This window comes from Pelophylax lessonae (assembly GCF_965119305.1).
Source record: "Pelophylax lessonae genome assembly, chromosome: 1".
NCBI lineage: Eukaryota > Metazoa > Chordata > Amphibia > Anura > Ranidae > Pelophylax > Pelophylax lessonae.
In genome coordinates, this window is record NC_138768.1 from 636,254,595 (window position 1) to 636,279,957 (window position 25,363).

A 25,363-nucleotide genomic window follows, 5' to 3' on the forward strand; every position below is an offset into this window, starting at 1 on the left:
TTTAAGGGAGAAAATCTTGCTGTCCAGAAGTGGTTAAAGTAAACCTGTCAAACCAGAAACACAGAGGCCGGCCAATTGTGACCTTTTTCTAAAAATGCTAGCTGCCTGATATCAAGACTTTCCTGGCAGTCTCCATGGCAGCCTACGTGTGGGTTAACCCCGCCTCCTCTCCAATGGTATAGGACCCCCCTCTATAAATTTCAGCTTGCAGGCACAGCCAGTGTTCCTTTTTTGTCCTCCTCCAAGGACCAACTATTTGGATTATTTCCTGTTGGAATTTGGTCGGCTTACCTCAGAATGAAAAGTCGGTGTCTATGTCCAGGGCCCAGCCACGGGCGGGTGAGTGACATTTCAAAATCCCCTTTGGCTGATAACTGTGCGGTGCTTCGGATGGCCGACGGATATCCTGACAGGGTCTGAAGATTTGTCTCCTCCATGGCAGTGTTTTTGTTATGTTTGTTTGTCTCCAAACTATCTTTCTTTGCTATCCCTGGTGGCCCAATGGCGGCTGGAACGCTCCGTGCGTTCCAGCCATCTCCTTCTTGCTTCCCCTCCGCTCAGTCCGGCGGACGCATGCGCTGTATGGTAATGGAGCTCCGCTCGCTGCCTGCGCATGCGCACTTCGCCGCGATCGGAAGCGAGGCCTGGTCCGCGCATGCGCACTTGCGATCACGGCCGGCCATCGCTGACGTCATCCTGGCGCGAAAATTTAAACGCCTGTCAGCTCCAGAGCATTTGGGAATGCACTGTGGGCATAGCGACGTCTTCCCGGTACCTTGTCCGTTTGTTTACCAGGTATGTGGGGACCGGATGCTGCATACCTTTTTGTGGTATGCAGGGGGGGGGAGAGCGGTTGGATGCATATTAGGACAACACCTGAATGTTCCTTATTGCTTTGTAGTGATCCCTGTATGCTCTACTTCCTAGTGAGTTTGTGGTTTTGCCTGAAACATGGATCCTGCTTCACCGCCCTCTTGTGGCCAGCCCTCTCACAACAGGTGAGTGCTGGTACATTTAGAGGGATATGAAGGGAGGGATGCTGGCTCATGATTCATGGCTAAATCCTGTGTCTCCCTGGATTTCTCTTTCTCCCAGCTCCTCCAGGTCTGGTCAAGAAAGAGACCCTGTCAGGCCACGAAGAGAATCATCTTCAAGGTCAAGACGCCGTGAGTCTCCATCAGGGAGCAGACATGAGAGGAGACGCTCACATTCCTCCTCCAGACACCGCACACACCGCCACAGTAGCCATACGGCCCAGAGAGCCTGTTGGGGTTGTGGGGCGCATGTCCCGGAGGACAAGTCCCTTTGCGAGCCCTGTTTCGCTCGTGCAGCTGGTGAAAGAGAGTCTGAAGATCAGAGATTGGAATCCCTGGTGAAACGGATTGTCCAACAATCCATGAAAGAGTGGAATACTAGTCCCACACCTGGATCTGCTACTCCCAGCTCTCCTGCTGATGCTCCTGAAGAGCAAGGTCCCTCTCAGCCAAGCTTCACTTCCGGGAAATCCTCAGAGAGCGATTCGGAAGAAGAGGAAGGTGCAGTTGGTGGTTTTGATTTTGCCCTTGTTGCACCTCTCATAAGAGCAGTCAAAGAGGCTCTGAAATGGGAAGATCCCAGTACCCCACAAGTAAAACAGAGAAGGTTTTTCAAACATTTGGGGAAAGAGCGGCTAAACTTTCCGCTCCTGTCAGAATTGAAGGATGTCATCCTAGAAGAGTGGAGTAAAGGGGACAGCAAGACCTCCTTATCCTCCAAACTGTCCAAGTTGTATCCTTTTAAATCGGAAGAAGTCAGTCACCTGGAATCAGCTCCTCTGGTTGATGCTGCAGTTTCCAGACTGGCTAAACACGTTACACTCCCGCTGGATAATGCGGTGTCCTTTAAAGACCCTCTGGATAGGAAGATGGACTTGGATTTAAAAAGAATTTATGTCACAGCCGGTGCGGCTTGTAAACCTGTGCTAGCACTAGCAGCCATGTCTAAGGCCATGGAAACCTGGGTTTCTGATGTTGAACTAAAATTAAGAAGTGTGTCTGAAGATGCAGTAGAGAACTCTCCTGTTCAGGAACTGAAGTTAGCTTCTGTGTTTCTTGGAGAAGCATCCATTGATGTGTTACGTCTCTTATCCAGATCCATGTTGGCTTCTGTCACAGCCAAACGGGCCCTGTGGTTGCGTCCCTGGCTGGCAGACCCAGCCTCTAAACAGGCTTGGTGCAAAATCCCTTTTGAAGGTTCCTCTTTATTTGGAAACAAATTGGATAATGCAATTACTAAAGTGACGGGTGGAAAGTCAGGTCTCCTTCCCCAAGATAGGCGCCTCTTTGGCCCTAAGAAGCAGCAACCAAGAAAGCAGTTTGCAGAGCGATCAAAGGATGCCCGCTCATATAGGCCTGGGCGAGATTACAGGAGAAATTGGAAGAGCAGCCAAGCATCCTCTCGTAAGCCGGTCAGAGGCTCAGCACCTTCCGGTCAAGAAACCTCGAAGTCCTTTTGAGATTGGGCCCGTTCAGACATGCCAGGTGGGGGCACGCCTGCTCCGCTTTCAGCGTGTCTGGGCGGCCTCAATCTCAGACTTCTGGACCATCAGGACAGTGTCCACAGGACACACATGGACTTTCTCAACAGATCCCGTGTCCAGATTTATTCCCACTCGCTTGCCTTCTCAGGACGAGAAAAGAAACGTTTTGCTCGTCTATGTAAGCACTTTGGTAGCTCAGGGCGCAATAATTCCGGTGCCCGTGCAGGAAAGATTCCAAGGCGTATACTCGCCCCTCTTTCTAGTACAGAAGAAGAATGGATCCTGGCGCCCTGTGATAGATCTCACCTATCTCAACAGGTTCATCAAGAACGAAAAGTTCAAAATGGAAACCTTATCTACTATCCAGAAAGCAGTACTTCCAGGAGACTGGCTAGTGTCAATAGATCTCAAAGACGCGTATTTCCATGTGCCTATAGCAGTAAACTTCCACAAGTACCTTCGTTTCGCGGTAGAACATCAACACTTCCAGTTCATCTGCCTTCCTTTTGGCCTGTCCACATCCCCAAGGGTGTTTTCCAAGGTCCTTCTAGCTGTGGTGGCTCTAATCAGAACAAAGGGTGTACGTCTACATCACTACTTGGACGATCTTCTACTGTTGTCACAAGACCGGGATCAACTTTTGTTCCACAGGGACCTGGTCACTACAACTCTCATGGAGTTCGGGTGGTTGTTGAATCTTCAAAAAAGTCATCTGGAGCCCTCTCAACATCTGGTCTATCTAGGGGCTCAATTCAACACCGTTCAGAATACACTTTCTCTGCCTCTAGAGAAAATCCCGGTGGTTCGGGAGAGGATCCTTCCAGCCCTCTCATCCTCTTTTCTGACGGCATCCCAGTGTCTCAAGATCATCGGCACAATGGTCTCGACGGCCCCTATGGTCAAGTGGGCACTGTGGCGAATGCGGCCCTTTCAGAGGGGCTTCCTTCGGCAGTGGAATCCGGAAGATCACGATCAGCATATCTTTATTTCCCACAGCATGAGGAGCAGCTTATTTTGGTGGCTCCAACGCAAGAACCTGCTCAATTGCCATTCTCTAGTCCCCATCACATGGGTCATCATTACAACCGACGCCAGCAACTCTGGCTGGGGAGCCCATTGCATGACAGAGGTGGCTCAAGGGAAATGGCCCCCGCAAGCCCACTCCCCGGTTTCCAACGTCCTGGAGCTTCGTGCGGCTTTTCTAGCTCTTCAAGCTTTCCATCATCTAATAGAAGGCAAATCCGTACTTCTTCGAATGGACAACACCACGGCAGTGGCTTATGTGAAAAGACAGGGCGGTACCAGGAGTCTCTCCCTTCTTCAAGAAGTAGACCCAATCATGACATGGGCCCAAGCCCATCTGTCCAACATCTCGGCGGCCTACATTCCGGGGCCACAGAATGTTCAGGCAGATTTCCTTTCCAGAGTTCAGTTGAATCACAACGAGTGGTCTCTCCACATAGACTCATTCAAGTGGATTCTGTCCCTAGGGGTCTCACCAGAAGTAGACCTGTTTGCATCTCCATGCAACCACAAGCTAGTCCGGTACTTCACACGCAGCAAGTGTCACCAAGCATGCGGAACGGATGCTCTGACCGACAGATGGGAATTCAGCAGGGCATATGCTTTTCCCCCATTTCCCATCATCCTCAGATTTCTTCAGAGACTCCAAGCAGAAGATGTGGAGATCGTCATGGTAGCCCCTCACTGGCCGAACAGGCCCTGGTTCCCACTTCTCCTGCAACTCAGCTATCGGAGCCCGATTCCCCTGCCCATCAAACCAGACCTTCTCTCGCAGGGAACAACATTACACCCCTGCCCCGCCTTGCTCAGGTTAACGGTCTGGTTCTTGAGAGGGAGAGGTTGGAGTCACTCGGATGCCCTCCTGGGGCAATCCCTACTTTAATGAACTCTAGGAGACCTAGCACGAACAGAGTTTACTGTAGAGTCTGGTCTAGATTCTTGGAATTCACGTACCCGGAGGGAAATCCTTCCCTGAATTTCGGAGTTCAAGAAGTCCTGAAGTTCCTTCAAGCAGGTCTGGATAAGTCCCTATCAGTTGGGACTCTCAGGGTGCAAATATCAGCCTTATCGGTGTTCTCAGGGTTCTCCTGGGCCAAGCATATACTCATACAACAATTCTTCAAAGGTGCGGTCAGACTCAGACCTCAGAGGAAGCCAAGGTTCCCAAAATGGGACCTTCCCCTTGTCCTTAACGTCCTTTCAAGATCTAGTTTGTCGGACTCCATTAAAGATCTTACCATTAAAACAGCCTTTTTAGTAGCAATCACTTCAGCTAAAAGAATTTCTGAGATCAGTTCTCTTGGTTATAAAGAACCTTTTCTCACGTTTTTCCCGGACCGAGTAGTCCTAATTCCGATGCTCAATTCCAATCCGAAGGTATCATCGGTTTTTCATGAGAACCAGGAGATTGTACTTCCTACCTTTCGTTCTTCAGAGGATAATGAACCTCATCCCTTGGATGTAGGGAAAACTCTTATGGAATATCTCCAGTCAACGTCTTCTTTCAGACAATCGGATAATCTCTTCGTCCTTTTCTCAGGCAAGAATAGAGGGAAACGGGCCTCGTCAAGGTCCATTGCAGCCTGGATTGTGTCTGCCATTCAGCGAGCTTACTGTGTAGAGGGTTTGGCTCCTCCGGAGGCGGTGACAGCCCACTCGACGAGAAGCATCTCAACGTCCTGGGCGGCTTCACATCATGTTGCACCAGAAGTAGTCTGCAGAGCAGCTTCATGGTCTTCTGTAAATACGTTTATGACACATTATTGTGTGGAGCCAGCCTCCTTATCTTCAGTTAATTCTGGCTTGACTGTTTTGTCTGCTAATAATTTGAAGTAAAATTTGATTTGAAACATTCCCACCCGTGTGGTTTGGGCTAGTTATTTCCCACACGTAGGCTGCCATGGAGACTGCCAGGAAAACGGAAAATTCCTATCATACTTACCGTAATTTTCCTTTCCTGGTGGTCTCCATGGCAGCCGGAGTTCCCACCCTCTGGTCTTGGATTCGGCTAAGATATGGAACACTGGCTGTGCCTGCAAGCTGAAATTTATAGAGGGGGGTCCTATACCATTGGAGAGGAGGCGGGGTTAACCCACACGTAGGCTGCCATGGAGACCACCAGGAAAGGAAAATTACGGTAAGTATGATAGGAATTTTCCGTTTTCTGTGCCGCTAACCTGCTTACAAATCAGAAAGTCCAGAGAAACATCAGACGTGCTCATCAACTTATTGGGACATCAGTATCAGCACAGAAATACTCCTTTTTTGGCTAAATCTGCAATTTCAAACTGACTAGACAGATAGAAGAAAAGGCCCATATGGTGTAATGATCCATGTCCCAGAGTCATTAAAAACCTTTTTAATTGGTCATCATGGGAATATTTATCCTACTAATTACTGCCTTGGGATTGTCTAATAACGGAATCTAAAGCTTTGTATATCTATTGAGCAGAGAATGACTTCAATAGATTTCAGTTTACTCCAATCTGCAATTTAATATATGGGTTTGAATGTATCTAAACAAACTATACAATTTAAGGGGACTGGATATATGTGTAAACTATCAATGTTCTTATTGTTATGTTATATTTATATGTCTATTAACCACTTCAGCTCCAGAAGATTTTATCCCCTTCAGGACCATGCCATTTTTTGCTGTACCACAGTGCACTGTTTAACTAGTAATTGTGCGAACATGCAATGCTGTATCCAAACAGAATTTGTATCATTCAAATAGAAATTTCTGTTGGTGGTATTTGATCACCTCTGGGTTTTTTAATTTCAACGATATAATTGAAAAAGACCGAACATTTTGAAAAAAAAAAAATAAACAATTTTTTTAAATTTCTGCAATAAAACATGTCCAATAAAAAATAAATAAATAAAATGTCTTCATAAATTTTGGGCAAAATGTATTTTTCTACATGTCTTTGGTAAAAAAAATGCCAATTTGTGTATATTGATTGGTTTGCGTGAAAGTTATAGCACCTACAAATTATCAAATGTAAACTGGAATTTTTTTTTTTTTTATACTATTAATGCTGGCAATCAGTGAGTTATAATAAGACTGTGACAGTGCGCCGGGAAATCTGACATTAACTGACGCTGGGGGATTTCACTAACTGCCAATGACATCACCAGTGACATTAATACAGCGACGATAATACTATACACTGCCACTGTACTAACACTGGTAGGGAAGGTGTTAATATCTAGGGTCGATCAAAGGTATAAATGTGTGCCTAACTATGTGTAATGTGTGTAAAGTGTGCTGCTTTTACTAACAGATCTCTAAGTTTCTCATCATCTCAACATAGAGATTATTGCCTGTGTACAGAGCTCTGTGCTGAATGTTAACACAGAGCTCCGGGCATTTAGAATTTGTCTATATAATTATATTCATGCTTCTCTGCATTAGGAGAATTTTATAGTTCAATGTGCCCATACACTGCAGTATCTGCTAGAGAAGCACTTGATTCCTTAAAGATATGATATTTGGGTCATGTAGGGGGTCCCTAGGTGACAAAATGATGCAGTCCAACCACTGGAAACACTCAATTCCCAGAATCAGGTAAAGTGTAACTAAAGCCTAAACTTTTTTTTTTTTTTTTTTTTTTAGTTTTCGACAGAGTGAAGAGGGGTGATGGTAAACCTTGGCACCCCAGATATTTTGGAACCACATTTCCTATGATGCTCATGCACTCTGCAGTGTAGTTGAGCATCATGGGAAATGTAGTTCCGAAACATCTGGGGTGCCAAGGTTTGTCATCACTGGATCATTAGATCATCAAATTTTAAGTGGCCCCTTGAACAGTGATAGTGGGGAAATCTTCCAATGGGGACACATTTTATTTATTTTTGAAGGAATATCATTTTTTAATCTGCCTGAAGAAGTACAGCACTAAAGAACAATTTTTCTACTGGTGTAAATTATGAATACAAATGTAAACTGTATATCTGTTTATATATCTGTTTATATATCTGTTTGTATATCTGTTTATATCTGTAAATATCCTGCTCAACTAATAAGGTACCTAATGAGCTCTCATTCTTATTTAAATCCTTTTAAATGTTAAATATACACCCTAATTAGATCTACACAGTGCCATTAATTTGATGTTATTCTGCTAAATTGTAAAATGGTTTAGACGTGTAAAGGAAAAACATTTGAATGTATCTATTGCATTTTATCTATTTTATTTTATCTATTTTATTATTATTATTATTTATTATTATTTATTATTATTATTTTATTTTATCTATTTTATCTATTGAATATCTATTGAATATTGAATCAGCATCATTTTTTTTTCAATACTAAAGGTATTCTTTTTAAAAGAATGCTATCTCTTTCATCATATTTCAAACACAGACAAATACTGCAACTTGTATCATTTAAATTACCACAATAAATATTTCAGTAAGTGTTAATGGTCATAGCATTGATTTATCTAGTGAAAGAGGTGTCCAGCTTACATTGTAACTCATATCCTTTTATTTTATATCAATAGATATATAATATCCTTTTATTTTATATCAATAGATATATAAATAGATACAGTATATACATAAAATAATAATATATACATGATGCCATTCATTCTATGCCTTCTGCAAAACAGTAAATGGTTTTGCATATAAAGAAAACATATTTGACAATATCTACTGAATTTACAGACAGCATTTTTTTTTTTTTTAATTATTACTAAGCTTGTTTTTTTTATTTAAAAAAATTCTACCTCTTTGTTCATCTTTCACACTGAAAGAAATACTGCACCTTCTATCAATGAACTTCTAACCACAATAAATAGTTCAGCAAATGTTATGGTCATAGACTTGATTTATCTACTGAAAGAGGCGTCCAGCTTGCATTGTAACTCAATTTCTTTTAATTTTATATCAATAGATATATAGATAGATACAGTATATACATAACATAATTTTAAAAAAATACAATAATATTAATATTATATACATGGTGCCATTATTTGTATGCCTTCTGCAAAACAGCAGTGTTAATTTTGGCAGCAAATTTCAATTTAGTTTTAGTCTTAGTCTTAGAACTAAAATGGCATTTTAGTTTTAGTCTCATTTTAGTCTTCTGCAAGTGTTTTAGTTTTAGTCGTATTTAGTCGACTAAAACTCCAGTACATTTTAGTTGACTAAAACTCATTTTCGGTTCCGGGTTATTACCTTCCTGCTGTACGGCAGACAGCGGTGAGGCTGCCCAGCCAGGGAGCCCACGCCATTTGCAGCATCACCCGGCATTGCCGGTATTCAGGACTTCCTTCACCACTACACAGGACCCAGATGTGACTGTCCTTCATTTGCATCTTCCATCGGATCTACTGTGGGGACTGTCCTTTTACACCATGCATGCTGTTTCATTGGAATACCTGTTTTTAACATGTAAGTTACTATATTAAATTACACAGCTGTTCATCTACCTTTATGACTTGGCGCCCTTGTTTCTTTTCTCTGTTACATGTTTGGAGGGTATCCCTACCTCTTGAGGAGCTGCCTGTCCAATCTTCACCCCAGTACCCTGATTTGGACTTTTTGTACTCTTTCATCAGCAAGGATCCATCCGGGATCATCGCATGATTGATTAGGACTTCTACACACTTGAGGTTCTTGTATCTTGTTTGCCCTGCAATATTTTCAATATTTTCATTGTTACCCAATTTAATTTATTCATTTATCCATTTATATTTTTTTTAGTTTTATTTTTTATTTTATTTTTTTTAATTTTGATTTTTTTTTTTTTTTTTTTTAATTTTTTTTTTATTTATATTGGTGATTCATCTGTGGTACCACTGGTCATGTGGTCCCCTCCAAAATGGTCCAGTGAGCGCTGATTCACTGACCTAGGTCAGTGTGTGTCTTTTTATTCACTAAAACTCATTTTAGTCATCTATAATCAAATGGGTGTAGTTCAATTGTAATTTGTAATGCATTATTTAAGCATTTCTCTACAATTTCCAAACTCATTATATACTACTGCTGGTCCTGGAGTGAAAAATCAAATATGTTATTATTTATGGTATTAGGCTTTGAGCATGCACCAGTGATAATTTTGGCAGCAAATTTCAATTTAGTTTTAGTTATAGTCTTTTGACTAAAATGCCATTTCAGTTTTAGTCATATTTTAGTCATCTGAATTGTTTTAATTTTAGTCGTATTTTAGTCGACTAAAATTGTGTTAATTTAGTTGACTAAAACGTTTTAGTCGATTTTAGTCGACGAAATTAACACTGCAAAACAGTAAATGGTTTTGCATAAAAAGAAAAACTATTTGACAATATCTACTGAATTTTACAGACAGCATTTTTTTATTACTAAACTTGTTCTTTTTATTTAATAAAATGTTACCTCTTTGTTCATTTTTCATACTGAAAGAAATACTGCACATTCTATCAATGAATTTCTAACCACAATAAATATTTCAGCAAGTGTTAATGGTCATAGCATTGTTTTAACTAGTGAAAGAGCTTGTCCAGCTTGCATTGTAACTCAAATCCTTTTTATTTTATATCAATAGATATATAGATAGTCACAGTATAAACATAACATAATAATAATAATATATACATGGTGCAATTCATTTTATGCATTCTGCAAAACAGTAAATGGTTTTGCATATAAAGCAAAAATATTTGACAATATCTACTGAATTTTACAGACAGCATTTTTTTTTATTACTAAACATGTTCTTTTTATTAAAGAAATGCTACCTCTTTGTTCATCTTTCATACTGAAAGAAATACTGCCCTTCTATCAAACTTCTAACCACAATAAATATTTCAATCAGCAAGTGTTAATGGTGACACTGATTCATGTAATAAAAGAGGTGTCCAGCTTCCCATGTGATTGGAATACTTACTGAGTGTGGGTAGGGAGCAGCGTTGGGTACTTCCTGGGACAGCCGTACTATGTAGTGCCAGCAACACTCTGCCTGGACTGAAAAGGTCCCATAGTTCACTATGAAGAGGTTGCTATAGTGACATAAATTAGAAACATTCAGTGACACTTGGCAAAGAGAGGGCTGAACAATAGTGAATGCAAATACCTTTCAACAAAGGTCACTAACCTTTTTTTTAAGTGCCAGATAGGTCTTAATGTAGCCTTTGTAATAGAGGGACCGAAAGGATGAAAAGAATTTTGTGGAAGGACGGAATGAGATCAGCCCATACAACCGTTCAAACATACTTTCAATAAAGTTTAACACGGTTTAATGGAAAAAAAGATTGCACTGTAATGACATTAAATTTACATAAAAATGAGTCCAAGGGATAGACTTCAAGGCTGCACAACGGTTTGGAATTTGTGTGCCACTATTACGGCATGTTGCAATCTGAATGTACAATTCACCGTAGTTATTTTATTTATTTCAGGTACTTATATAGCGCTGTCAATTTACGCAGCGCTTTACATATACATTGTACATTCACATCAGTCCCTGCCCTCAAGGAGCTTAAAATCTAAGGTCCCTAACTCGCATTCATACATACATAGTAGGGCCAATTTTATACAGGATCCAATTAACCTACCAGCATGTCTTTGGAGTGTGGGAGGAAACCGGAGTACCTGGAGGAAACCCACGCAGGCACAGGGAGAACATGCAAACTCCAGGCAGGTAGTGTCGTGGTTGGGATTCAAACCAGTGACCCTCTTGTTGCTAGGTGAAAGTGCTAACCACTACACCACTGTGCCGCCCAAGTTAGGAGAAATTTGTAAAAAAAAAAAAATTTTAAAAAATTAAAGAAATTTAAAAAAAAATCACCTTTAATACAATATTATCATAATAGACATTTTTCTTTATTATACAGAAAAATGGTTAGATGCATACGAGAAAGGTCAATATAAACTGCTAAATACACTAGTGAATAATTGGATTAAAAGTTGTATTTATACATCTGTCTAGAATTCAGCTAGTAATGGAAGTTTCCTTAGCTCTGACCTGACCTGCCAATTGTTATCTTTTTTAACTTGACTGAGATGTCCCCAACTGACACTGCATTCAAGTCTATGCACCATAGTGCATTACAAGGTGCTGTAGTGCCCTTCTATGCTGTGAGCTGTGCTACATAAAAAAGCAGACCATGTTATGGTATGAAAAGGGAACATAGAAATCAATTAGTCTGTGAAGGTTCTCTTTTATCCAGGTTGCCGTATATCTAGTAGTAGTTAGCCACATTTACAGTAACTGAACTTGTTCTGTAATGTTGAAGATGTTTCATAATTTCTCCAAGTCTCTTCTTCAGTTCTAAGGTTTACTTCCTCTTTAACTTTAAAGAATAAGTTCACCTTCAGTAACATGTTACACCTGTATTCACCCCTCTCCTTGCACCCGCTGTCACAATTTAAAAATGTAAATACAGTGTGGCTGTGGGCAGGGGCAGACTAGCAACTTTTGGCCCAGGGGGCAAGCACAAACCAGAGGCCCATGGTGCAGCGACTCGGCCCCACTCTTCTTCTTCCTGGCCTCCTCCTGATCCACATTCCAGGCTGAAGCCCTGCTCCAGGTACTCTCTACTCAACAGCCGCATCCAGGGTTCCTGACCTGGCAAGCAGGGGGCAGTTGGGGGGAGCTGGGACAGCTCTGTCTGGGCTGCCTGGGGGAGGAGAGTCTCCAGTGGCGCATGGAACCAGCCTCTGCTCTGACACAGTTAACGCCATCCATAATGGGGGGGGGGGAGGCCTACGCTCTGTCCTTGTCTTCAACCCGCATTCAGTAGGTCAGCAGTGGGAACTTTTTACTTTTGTTCACCAGGAATCCTTTAGGCATGGCTGTGGCAGAAGCGGTGCAACCTTTTTACAGGACATAAGAGCTGTCCAGGGGGGCAATTGCCCCCCTGCCCCCTGGCGCAGTCCTCCCCTGGATGTGGGGGTTCCACCCACAGAGCCATGTAATTTATTCACTAAGTTCTGTGAATAAATAAACTACAAGTCCCTCCTGCCACTGCGGTGAGCAACCTTGTAGTTCAATGATTCTTCCTGCTCTTCAGTAACTGTCTGCCTGTACAGGAGGTATGGGCAGACAGCTGTACTGAGTGTCTGTAGGAGCCTGACATTGCACCAATGATCTTCTGATTGTGGGTGCAATGTTTTGCAGGCTCCATTGTAAGAAAAATTATAAATGCAAATTTTTTTTTTACCTGCATTTACTTTTTTTTTTTTTTTTACAAAAGGTGAACTTAGCCCTTAAAGAACCAGTCCAGTTGAATGTGACTAACTACTACTAGAAATAAATTGTTCTTGCGTTAAAGCTGAAGTTTAGTTATTTGCTTATATTCTAGTTTTCCCTGGTTCCGCCCTTCCTTTTAAGATACTAATGACATTGACCCCCTTTGGGGCTGCTGGATGTTTGCATTCCCCCACCCCCCCCCCCCCCCCCATGATGCACAGGCAAGCAACAGGACTTTTCCGGCATTCGCTCAGCAGTCAAACACCAGTCCAGGATGCTTTGTTTTGTTTTTGGTTTATTAGGGGATGAACTTGGAAAGGGATGGGAAGGTATGGGATATCCAGAACTGTAGCTTGAATGTAACTTGAGGATGTGAAACTGTCTCTGGATACCAAAAACTTACAAGGCTGGCCTCCCACAGGATAAACAGATCAGCTCAACTGGTAAAGAAAGGCTTCCAATCACTGAATGCAGGTGTGATATCTCTGTAGAAAATGCCAAGCCACCTGGTTGCTCCTTAGATTCCCCAAGCAAAAGGTGTAGGGTAGCTGTACTGACTTTAATGGATCTAAGCTGTCCTGTGTTAGAAAACTAGCTGGATATTGCACCTGGCTGTTTCTCCTCTATAGGCTCTGGGGTATAGTGATTGAAGATACCCACTCAGTCCCTTAGGTAAATCCTGTGGCACACGTGACTGCTGAACAGGCCTTCTGCTGGACAGGTCCAGATGGCTCCCAGGATGGCTTCAGCTAAGCCTAACTCAGGCTGAAAGTGTGTGAGACTTCATTTGCTGCCCTGGTCTCTCTCTCTTTCAGCTCTCTCTCCTTCCTTCTGCCCAGAGGCAGAGTTCCTTAGCATAGGGACCCCCTCCAGGCAACTAGACCCTGGACTCTGCTCTCCCCTATGGCCAGGCTCAGTTCTATTTATTGGCTATCTCTACACCTTCTGGGCCTTCCTCACCCAGGGATTGGAGGAGACATCACACTTATTCAGGCCTCATCCATAGAACTCTCCAGCAGTTCTAGAAGCCAGGGGGAGGCAACAGAGACTCAGCCCTTGGAGCTCTGCCAACTAACTCTAAACAAATTAACCCTGGCTCCTCTGCCTACAGAGGAGCCCAACTAAATTTCCCTACACTGTACACAGAGGGTGCTGCAAAATTTTTAAATAAAACTTTTCAGTTTTAATGACATCCTTTATTTTATACCCAATTACATCATCACTGGGTCTCTGTGCTTCTCTTGGCAATGCAGGCAGATAATGACCGGTGTGGGGTATTGGTAGGGTGCTGTACATTGCTTCCAGAAAACATCACAGCACCCTGTCATGGTACTCCTTTCAAGAGCCCTCAGCCCTGCTGAAAGCAGTGGATTGGCTTATGGGATGAGTTAGGCAAATATTGAAATGCTTTGATGGGTTGATGTCGACCTGGAGGAGTGGGCAGTCTTAGGTAAACTGTATTAATATGAAGACTTGTGGATCTGTGGATCTGTATACTGCCTCCAGTTTCCTGATTTGCTGAATAACCATTTGCAGAGTGAACCCTCCATGTAGCCACATCCCTTTTTGTGCCTCAGCCATTTGCAGTGTATTCTGCCAACTTTGCCAAGTGTAGTCAGGGCCACTCTGTATACCATATACATAAGGGGCACAAGCAGCAGAGTGGCTCATGCCATAGCTTAAGGCACATGACCATTTCTTACGTCAAGCTCGTATTTTAATACGTGCACAGACGCAGGCCATAGGCCACCCTCTCTTCTCACTCCCGGCCACGAAAAAAAAAAAAACACAGGATGGGACTTTTAAGGTGTGGTCCTTCAGCAAATAAATAAACCAAAACCAATGCCAATGGAGGTAACATCAAGGACCAGTGACAAACTTATGCTGATATTGATATATTCCTCATGATGCAACCGATGCTGATATCGTGAAGAAAGTAACCTCCTTATAACAACAGGTTTCGCTAAAAAGCTTCATCAGGAGATAGGTGCTGCAAGTGTAAAAACAATACATAATTACAATCTCAGCAGTTTGGAGCGGATGGTCAGTGATACAGTATGTGGATCCGCCAGACTAATGATGGCCATACACTATACGAAAAATCGTTCAAACTCATTTTCGAAAAACAAACACTCGTAAGTGAGAGAAAACGACAGTGCCATCATGTAATGACCGATAAATCGTTCAATGGACATAAATGAATCAGTTTTTTGTTTGTTTTTTTTCAAATATACCTAGTACAAACAGTTTGGATGAGAAGCACATCAACCTTTCAATTTATCGTTCATTCGGCAGAAAATTTCCAAACTCGTCCTTCGTTTTTTTGGCTCAAAATTGTCACAATCGATTACCGATTTGTACTCATTAACTGGCCGAAAAACAAACAAACTGTCCAAATGACCGAATTTCAACCGATTTTTCGTATAGTGTATGGCCAGCATTACATCAAGGTATATACCCAGTACAATTAGAAAAATAAAAAATATGGGTCTCTGCAAGGTGCGTATGGCATTCAATAAATCGGGTGAGACCCCCAAAACAAAGAAAGGGAGCCAAAAATAGACTGGTCTGACAGAAGCACAAATACAAGGGAAAAAAAGCTTGTTACTGGTTCTTGATGTTACCTCCATCTTGGGTGTTAATTATTTGTGTTTATCTACTTGTATACAAATAAAGGTTGCCTTTTATATATTTTTATATTGGTTTTCAGTTATTTATTTGCTGAAGAACCACACCTTAAAATTCCCATCCTTTGTTTTGTTTACTTTTTGTGAATTTTTGGGGATATGGTGTGCAGGTATGCCAATTTAACTGTTCTCCAATAGTTGTCTAAACCCCTGATCACAACTACTAAGCCCATTCTTGACCAGAGAACACACTTGCACAGACCTGTGCCTTGCTCGTGGTTCAGATCAGAGCTCCCGAATTTCATCTGAACACTCAGGGCCCATTTCACCCGGGGGGCTCAAACCACCTGGTGTATGGGTTATCTGAGGGGGTCATCTCTAACCACCAGGACGGTGACTCTGTTCCTCCAACTGCCACCAACTCTGTAGCCGACCAGGTAGCACCAAACACTTCACAGTTAACATAACTCCACTCTTAAATGAATTTACTCTTCTTTACGCACACACACTGCAGAGCAGTAATTGGTAAATTTATACGATACACTTCCTGGATACCATTTCCCAACTGAGGCATCGAAGAGACAAGGAGTTTCTCTGCTTTTACCTTTACTTAATCACAGTAGATAAAAGTAAACCAGTCCATATGTTGGTTTAATACATGATGTGTTCTATACAGCAGTACGGTACATTGGTAGAAGATGCAGAACATCAAGAGAGCAGCTCCCAAATCCTGAGAATAGTCAAGAAACTGTTCTGGTAACTGTCCTATTATCACACATGGTTTACAGGAGGGGGGCTGTGGTGTACTCTCTGGTGTCACATGGCATGCTAGTCCCAGGCCATGAGCCTACTCTGCTCCAGAGCTTCCTCCTTAGGTTCCAGGGGGTGCTCTCCTTCTGTGTTGCTGCTGGCATCCCAAGAGAGTGAACTAGACTCTTCCCCCAGCATATAAAGGGAGAAGGCAGGACAATGGCTACCAGCCCACCTACTAAGGGAAAAACCCACATGTGATACTAAGCCTCCATGACTGAAAGGGGAGGGCCTGGGAGAGTTAGGCTGGGGAGGAAAGCCTGGAAGTAAGATGGGCTCTATATGACTTGCTGCAGTTTCTAATGCACGTCGTGAGGTGTTAACAGTAAGCCATTTCAGTACAGGAGAGCCTCTACAACATTGCAAGACCGAAGGGAAGGCTGGAGTTCAGCTTTAAGCCTGCACGCACTGATCTAAGCGAATCAACTGATATGGAGTGAACAAATCCTAAACATTTTAACGGTGGGCTCAAGCACAATAGCAAGGTGTAGATGGTTTCACAGAATAGGGCTACCCAAGGAAAATCTTGCAGCCATGCATTAGCATGGGGTCATGACTGAGCAGAACATCATTATTTTAAAGGAGGAGAGAATATTGGGGATGAGTTGTGAAGTGTACTAAAAAAAATGCATACAGTAAAAGCTTGTATTGATTGGTTCCCCTGAAGAGACTGGCAGAGAGAGTCAGCAGATAAGAAGTGGCTGGAGAGGCCTTGCTGCATTTAGCCAACATGATGGATTATATATATGGATATATATATATCCCTGTGTCCCGGCATGAGCTCATGCCATCTGCCTGTGTGGAGCTTCTATTCAATCATGTTTTTATATCATCTATTTTTTACTGTTTATACAGTAATTCATCAATAAAGCCTTTATTGGAGTTTATACTGCTTGGTCCTAAATGTAACTTTTCTTTCTGGGTCTCTTTTAGCCCTGTTTTTTGTACTGGATCCTACGCTGCTGGATGGCTCTGAGGGTCAGGGAACACTAATGCTGTGGGCTAAGGACACACAACAAGCAGGCATATCCAACTGATGAGCCCTATATCTTGCCACTACAATGAGTGCTTTTATACAGTACAGTACCTGTTTTCTTAGAATAAATTGGTAATAAATTGGCTGATTGCTACATTTTTTTTTCTTCTTCTTGTTCACTTCTAGAGTGCACTCCACTCCACGTTTTTCTGTCTTCACCCTGCAATGATGCCTCCAAAAAAACGAATTTAATTGAAGTGCTGGTGATACAGCAAAGAAAAGAAAAACCATCACCATGGAAAATAAAGAGGAAATAAAGAAGGGATTAGAGAAAGGTCAAACTCTATCATCCATTGGCAGAGCAGTTGGCTACAATTGGTCAACAATTGTAACCACTTTCCGCCCCCCATATAGTAAAATGACAGCAGGTGAGTTGCACTCTTGTTCTGGGATGACGTCATGTGACGGCTCCTCAAAACCCCGCTCTCACATGCACACACGGGCACGCAGCGCGGTGATCGTGGCGCGCCACGTTCCTAGGAAAAAAGGCACAATCCTGCTCTCGGCAAAGAGCCGATGACGCGGCCCTTTACCCATGTGATCGGCTGTGTCCAATCCCAGTCAGTCACATGTAAAGAAGGAAGTGCCGTTTATAGGCTCTCCTCGGCTCACACTGGCGGAGTGTGTGGCGAGGAGAGCCAATCAGTGGCATCTCCTCCCAAGGGGGACCTGTACAGGTAATCAGGGCACTGATTATCAGTGCTCTGATTACAGTACAGCCCCAGCAGTGCCCATTAGTGACACCAATCAGTGCCCGTCTGTGACACCAATCAGTGCCCATTAGTGATGCCAGTCAGTGCTGCCTTTCAGTGCCAATCAGTGCCTGCTCCTCAGTGCCGCCCATCAGTGCTGCCTATCCATGCCGCCTATCATTGTTCACCAGTGCCGCCTATCAGTGCCCATTAGTTCCATCTATCAGTGCCCATCAGTGCCACCTATCAGTGCTCATCAGTGCCGCATATCAGTGCCACCTATCAGTGCCCATCAGTGTGGCATATTAGCGCCCCCTCATCAGTGCCACCTAAGCAGTGCCCTTCAGTGCAGCCTATCAGTGTCCATCAGTGCCGCCTCACCAGGGCATATCAGTGAAGCAGAAAAATTACTTATTTACAAAATTTACTAACAGAACCTAAGAAAAAAAAAATTTCTCTATATATTCTGTCTTTTTTCGTTTAAAAAATAAAAAACCCAGTAGTGATTAAATACCAGCAAAAGAAATCTCTATTTGTGAAAAAAATGATAAAAATGTAATTTTGGTACAGTGTTGCATGACCGTACAATTGTCATTCAAAGTGTGACAGTGCTGAAAGCTGAAAACTGGCCTGCGCAGGAAGGGGGTAAAAGTGCCCAGAAGGCAAGTGGTTAAAAGAGAAAGGTAGAATAATGGAGCATGTTAAAGGTCATACCCCAATGCATGCTACAATCATTAGCAAGCAATGCAGTGGTTTAATTATAGGAATGGAAAGACTGCTAACAATTTGGATAGAAGACCAAAAATCAGCATAACTTCCCTATCAGTCTTTCTTTAGTCCAAGAAAAGGCTCAAAGCCTTTTAAAAGATTTAAAAGCTGCCCATCCAGCAAGCGAAGACGATTGCAATAAAGAATTTGTTGCGAGTCGGGGTTGGTTCAATCGCTTTAAAAAAAGAGATAATTTGCATACAATAAAGTTCAAGGTTTTTGCCAGAACAAATTTTTAATGTAGATCAAACTGGCTTACCCCACAGATTACCCCACAGTTTAGGCTAACCCAAGTTAATTAACCCCGTGGCGCGAAGGATTTTTTTTTCTAGTTTTACTTGTCAGAGAGGACCTACCTTTCAAACTAGGAAAAAAGTGCACAAGGACATAAGGCATTAAAGGACAGGCTGACTATATTACTTGGGGTTAATGCATCTAGGGATTTAAAGCTCAAGCCTTTACTAGTGCATTACTTCCTAAATCCGAGGGCACTACGTAATGTCACTAAGGCATCTCTTCCTGTTATTTGGAAGGAAAATTCAAAGGCTTGGGTTACAGTTACAGTCTTTGAAGAATGGTTTTGGAACCATTTTGTCCCTGCTGTTAAACTGTATTGCTTGGACAAAACAGTCCCTTTAAAATTCTTCTTCTCCTCGACAATACCCCTGGACATCCAAACACTTTAGATGACATTCACCCCAATGTAAAGGTGGTATTTCTACCCCTCAACGCCACATCACTACGTCAGCCAATGGATTAAGGAGTCATAGCCTCCTTTTTCTCTTGCCAACTGCAAGGTTATTTTTTTACTAAAGATAGCAGTATAAATTTTGGCCAACATTTATGAAGAAAAATTACAAAATTTTAAAATCGAAATGAAGAAAATGCATTTGTTTTTACAAAATTTTTGGTCTTTTTTTCATTTATAGCGCAAAAAATAAAAAACCCAATGATGATTAAATACCACCAAAAGAAAGCTCTGTTTGTGTGAAAAAAAGGACAACAATTTCATATGGGTACAGTGTTGCATGACTGAGTAATTGTCATTCAAAATGTGAGAGCACTGAAAGCTGAAAATTGGTCGGGTTAGAAAGAGGGTTTACGTGACCAGTGGGTAAGTGGTTAAAAGAATCTGAAATAACTAAAGAAATTTCATCCGAAATCCGATTTGAATTTGAACACAAATTAGAAATATAAGCATAATGCTGACTATTGCTCATTTCCTTCAAAGACTATGAGGTTGATTTACTAAAACAAAAGCCTCGTACACACGCGTCGAAAATCGGCAGAGAATTTTCGTCCGACGACCAATCCGCCGATTTTCGGCTTGTTAGTATGATTCTTCTGACAACCGACTCCGACTTTTCGGGCGAAAAAAATCCTGGTGTGCAGGCTATAAAATTTTTGTCCGCCGTCAAAACACATCTGATTTTCGTGCAGTCAGTACAGATTTCGACAGGGAAAATCTTATGAGCAAGACTGGGCATGCTCAGAGAAGAAAGAACACAAAGAAAGCAAACCAACACATGACATCACTTCTGAAGTAGAATTTTGTCGGGCGAGAAAATTTGTGTGCAGTCTAGGCACATTCCAACCAACAGACACCACTCTGGACAAAAGACGGACGATAATCGTTGCGTGTGTACTAGGCTTTAGGAGTGCAAAATATGGTGCTGCTCTGCATAGAAGCCAATCAGCTTGCGCATTTTATTGTCAAAGCCTAATTGAACAAACTGAAGTTAGAAGCTGATTGGCTACCATGCAGAGATGCACCGGAATTTGCCCTCTCCAGTTTTAGTAAATCAATCCCTATGTGATATTAGTTTTAGAATATAGCTGTCTTCCGAAATTTAAATTTCAAAAACAATATAATAAAATAGAATATAATAGAAAAAAAGAATAGAATAGAAAATAAAGGAATGGATCAGAATAGAATAGAAAAAATTGAATAAATTTGAATGGAATAGAATAGAATAAAAAGCATATAGCCATCTTCCGAAATTTGAAAAGAATAGAAAAAGGTGCTTGAGGTACTTTTTATTGTTGAAGTGAATAGGTCCTATGCATGTGGTGTTACACTGTGTGACACTGTGCAAAAATGTGCATCTGTGTGGAGCAATTTTGCAAGTGTTCATGAAATGCTATAATGTGAATGCAGCCTTAGAGTCCAACAACTACCACAAGAAAGAAGGTGAGCTATCATCCCACACTCTTCTGTCCCGCTACCCAGAAGACACAATTTGATACTTGTGAAACGGTTTTCTGGTGACAGGAAAATTGTTTATCTGTAGTTATGGAAACATTTTAAATAAAGATTGGTGATTTGAGCAGAAGAGTGTAGGATTACATCTCATCTTTCCTTTTTGTGCGCAGCTAACATTGTAACAATTCCTGCACTTGGCAGAACGTTGGGCAAGAGCCAAAAGAGAATGGATACATTGATTGCTACGTGTAATGTCTGATGTCTATCCAACCTCCAGCATAGTTAGACCCTCATCACATCTGAGTGCTTTGTAGCTCCATGCTCAAGTCTTCAAAACTCTCAACAAACATTGTTTTTGTTGTTGTTCAGTTGTTTAGTCGTGTCCGACTCTTTGTGAAACATGAACCATAGCACGCCAGGCTTTTCTGTCCTCCACTGCCTCCCGGAGCTTACTTACCTAAATGTTCATTGTTTCAGTGATGCTATCTATCCATCTTGTTTTCTGTCGTGCTCTTCTCCTTTTTCCTTCCATGTTTCCCAGCATCACGGTCTTTTCCAACGAGTCCTCTCTTCGCATTAGGTGGCCAAAGTATTTGAGTTTTAGCTTCAGGATCTTTCCTTCCAGTGAATTTTCAGGGTTGATTTCCTTCATGATTGACTGGTTTGATCTTCTTGCTGTCCAAGGGACTTTTAAGAGTCTTCTCCAACGCCATAGTTCAACAAACCTAATCCCACAAAATCAACCACTTGCCGTCCACCCAAAGTACTGTTACTCTGGGTTTGCGACATGCATGTGCCCCTGCTGACCCATGCTGTGATTTGTACACCTGCTGATTGGCAGGGGCCAATCACTGCACAGAGTTCTGTGTTTACAAACACACTGAACTTTGTACACAGGCAGTGATCGGGCTGCTTCTGCTCCCTAAAATCCACTATGAGTTCAAAGAGAAAAAGAAGCCAGATCTGTAACTAAAAGCAGCACATATTACACTTGTTAGGCACACAGTTAACCCCTTGATTGTCCATTGATGTTAACCCCCTTCTCAGCCAGTGTCATTAGTACAGTGTACTGTATTATCCCTTATCACTGTATTAGTGTCACTAGTGATGTCCCTCCTGGCAAGTGTCAGTCGTAGTATTGCATTCCTATTGTGAGGTGGACTCTTTCTACCACCTTTAGCTACTTACTTTGCAGTTTCGACATACAGAGGCCCCTTCAATGCAATAGCCTTGAATTAGTAAGCTATTGTAGCAGAGAGGTGAAGGACCCTAGAAGTCCCATTATAGCTAAATATGATGTGATGATATGATATGATTTTACTATGATCTGGATATATTATGCTAATCGGGTGGACTATTAAAGGAGAAGTACAGCCAAAGCTCAGTTTCAGTCTGCACTCCTGTGACCCGCTGTTGGCTGATATCACAGAGCCGGTCCAGGCTTGGAAAGAATTGCAACCATAGGGTCGGGATCCACCCACATGCCCAGACCGGAACCTGGCTTCTCCTGTCCCCACCACAGCCCAGAGCTCCAGTGAGGGGGGCAGAGCAGACAGCCAGAGACTGACAGTCACCAGCTCTCTGCTCAGAGAGCTCTGAGAACCAAGTGATCGGTGGTGTTTGATTGCTCAGTTCTCATTGTTAGAGCCAGCGAGGGACAGATGCAACATCAGACTGATGCTGCATCCACCTAGGTAAGTATAATTCTAAAAAAATCAGGAGAGGGGGCGGGGCCATACAACAGCTCTGTGTCTGAATGGACACACGGAGATACAGCTCGGCTCGGTTGCCCCCATCACAAGCTGCTTCGAAAGAGGAGGATCTGGGCTGCCCTGTGCAAAACCAACTGCACAGAGGCGGTAAGTAAAATACGATTGGTATTTTAATAGAAAAAGAAAAACAAGAGCATTGTTTCTAGGCCCTACTAGAAGTAACTTAATGCAATGTTTAAGCTGATTTCATATCTTTATTGGTAATTGATAGTCACTTTAAGCCATGCCAGTGTTATTCTAACCACAGATGTGTCTAAATTGTAATGCTTTTACATGACTCAGCACCCAAAGGAGCTACTGAGGAAGCGGTTCTCCGCGAAACATGTCAAACTATTAATTAAAGGATATATTATTGAACGCTAGAAATGCTTAAAAACCTCAAATAATAGATATTTTTTCCTATTAAGGGTTTTTCTTTAGATATTCTTGCTGAGTTCAATGTTTTATTCATGTATTAATAAAGCTGGTTAGTATTTTTTTTTTTTAATATTTGTGTTTCTCTGCCTATAAAGCCCATGATTTCTAGTAATGAAATTCTTGCAGTGTCAGTTTGTCCTCCACACTATAAGTCACTGATCACCATCATTACGAGCATAGGGGTTGATTTACTAAAGCTGGAGAGTGCAAAATCAGTTTCACTTCTGCATAGAAACCAATCAGCTTCCAGGTTTTATTGCCAAAGCTTAAAGCGGAGTTCCGGCCTCGGGGGTCAAATTTAGATAAATATACCCCCGGGACAGTCAGGGCTAGTACATTCCACAATGGATAGCCTCTGAACTGTCCCGGGTCGCACTTACCTGTAAGAAGAAATACTTACCTTGAAAAGTTCTTCTCCAGTGCTGCCATCTCAGGTGTGGGCAGCTGAAGCCAGCGCGTCCTCTTCTGCGGCATCTTCGGTGATGTCGGAGTCCCACAATGCACTGTACCGGCCCTGCTCATCACTTTCGGTGCAGGCGCGGCATCTCTGCACAGCTTTTGGGCATGCCCAGAGGCTGTTTAGCAGGGAATGAAGCGCCTGCACCAGAAGTGACGAGCGGGGCCGGTGCAGGCGCATTGACTCCTGGGAGCGATGACGTTTGGCTCCCAGTCATCGCAAACCGGAAGTGACGGCGCGGGCCGTGGCCGCAGAGGGAGGAAGTGGAAGGAAGGTGAGTATATTTTCTTCAATATCAAGGTAAGTGACCAAAAAAAAAAATTGGGAGCATCCATTTCTTTTTCAGGTGGCCCTTAGCAAGTGGATAGCCCAAAATTGATTTTTTCAATTTTGAGGCCGGAACTCGGCTTTAATTGAGCAAGCTGAGGTTAGAAGCTGATTGATTTCTCTGCAGAAGTGAGACTGATTTTGCACTCTCCAGCCTTAGTAAATAAACCCCAAAGTGTCTGTATGGATCAGTATCTTAATCCCAATCAGAACTATACTAGTGTCCCCAACAGTATAGTGTCCCCAAAAACAGTTTGGTTTTTACCAAAGGCATGTAGCAGAAAACATTTTGACCTAAACTTATGAGGAAATTTAATTTTATCGGATTTGTTTCATAGCAGAAAGTAGAAAATATTGTCTTTTTTTGTTTATAGAATATAAAAACCCAGAGGTGATCAAATACTACCAAAAGAAAGCTCTATTTGTGTGAAAAAGTAATACAAATTTATGTTGCAGTGTTGCATGACTGAGTGCCAGTTAACTTTTTCTGGACCGCCCCACGCAGATATACTGTATCTGTACATTATTTCGTGCATTGGGTCTGGGGCAGGTGCGCACGCTGCTGGCGGCCCGCTCCTGCTCTGATTGGACACAGCCGAAGCCAATCAGCAGGTCTTGCGGACCCGATATTCTCCAGCACCCGGTGATCGTTCGCGGTCTACCTATATAAACAAGGCAGGTTGATGTTCTGTGAAAGCTGAAGATGGAGATCCTGTGTTTCTGCTGAGCAGGAACACGGATCTCTGTCTTGCCCCAGTCAAAACATCCCCCACAAAGTTAGAAGGCACTCACAGGGAACACATTTAACCCTTTGATCGCCCCTGATGTTAACTCCTTCCCTGCCAGTGTCATTATTACACTGACAGTGCATATTTTTAGCACTAATCACTGTATTGGTGTCACTGGTCCCCAAAAAGTGTCACTTAAGGCCCGTACACACGTAGCGATTGTCGGCCGTAAATATTCGGCCAACGTCCGATCGTCGGCTTGTTAGTATGATGCTTCCGACAACCGACTGCGACTTTTTGGCCGAACAGAATCTGGTGTGCAGGCTTTAAAATTTTTGTTGGCCAACACCAGAACGGCCGATTGTTCCTCAGTCAGTACAGAATTCGGCCGACAGACAGCAGATTAGCAAGACTGGGCATGCTCAGAGAAGAAAAAACTCACGGAAAGTTAACCATCACATGACATCACTTCTGCAGTCGGCTGTTGTTGGCCGACAAAATTCGTGTGCAGTCTTTAGCACTTTTCAACCGACAGGACAGCACCGGACAAAAGACGGCCGATCGTTCGGCCGACAATCGGTGCGTGTGTACGGGGCTTTAGTGTCAGATTTGTCTGCTGCAATGTTGCAGTCCCGCTAAAAATCCCAGATCGCCTCCATTACTAATTAAAAGAATAAAAATTCCATAAATCTATCCCATAGTTTGTAGATGCAAACCAATCAATATACAGTGGGTACGGAAAGTATTCAGACCCCCTTAAATTTTTCACTCTTTGTTATATTGCAGCCATTTGCTAAA

At 42.5% G+C, this 25,363-nt stretch overlaps 1 protein-coding gene across 1 annotated transcript in view; it reads right to left on the minus strand.

Annotated features, from left to right (window-relative positions):
• The window catches only part of LOC309546425 (cilia- and flagella-associated protein 337-like), an 86,239-nt gene extending 75,766 nt beyond the window's left edge, over nt 1-10,473 (minus strand). Inside the window, exon 1 of the mRNA XM_082246099.1 lies at nt 10,425-10,473. The gene's annotated coding sequence lies outside the window, so the exon portion shown is untranslated. The remainder of the gene's footprint in view (nt 1-10,424) is intronic.
• Nucleotides 10,474-25,363: the final 14,890 nt, after the last annotated feature.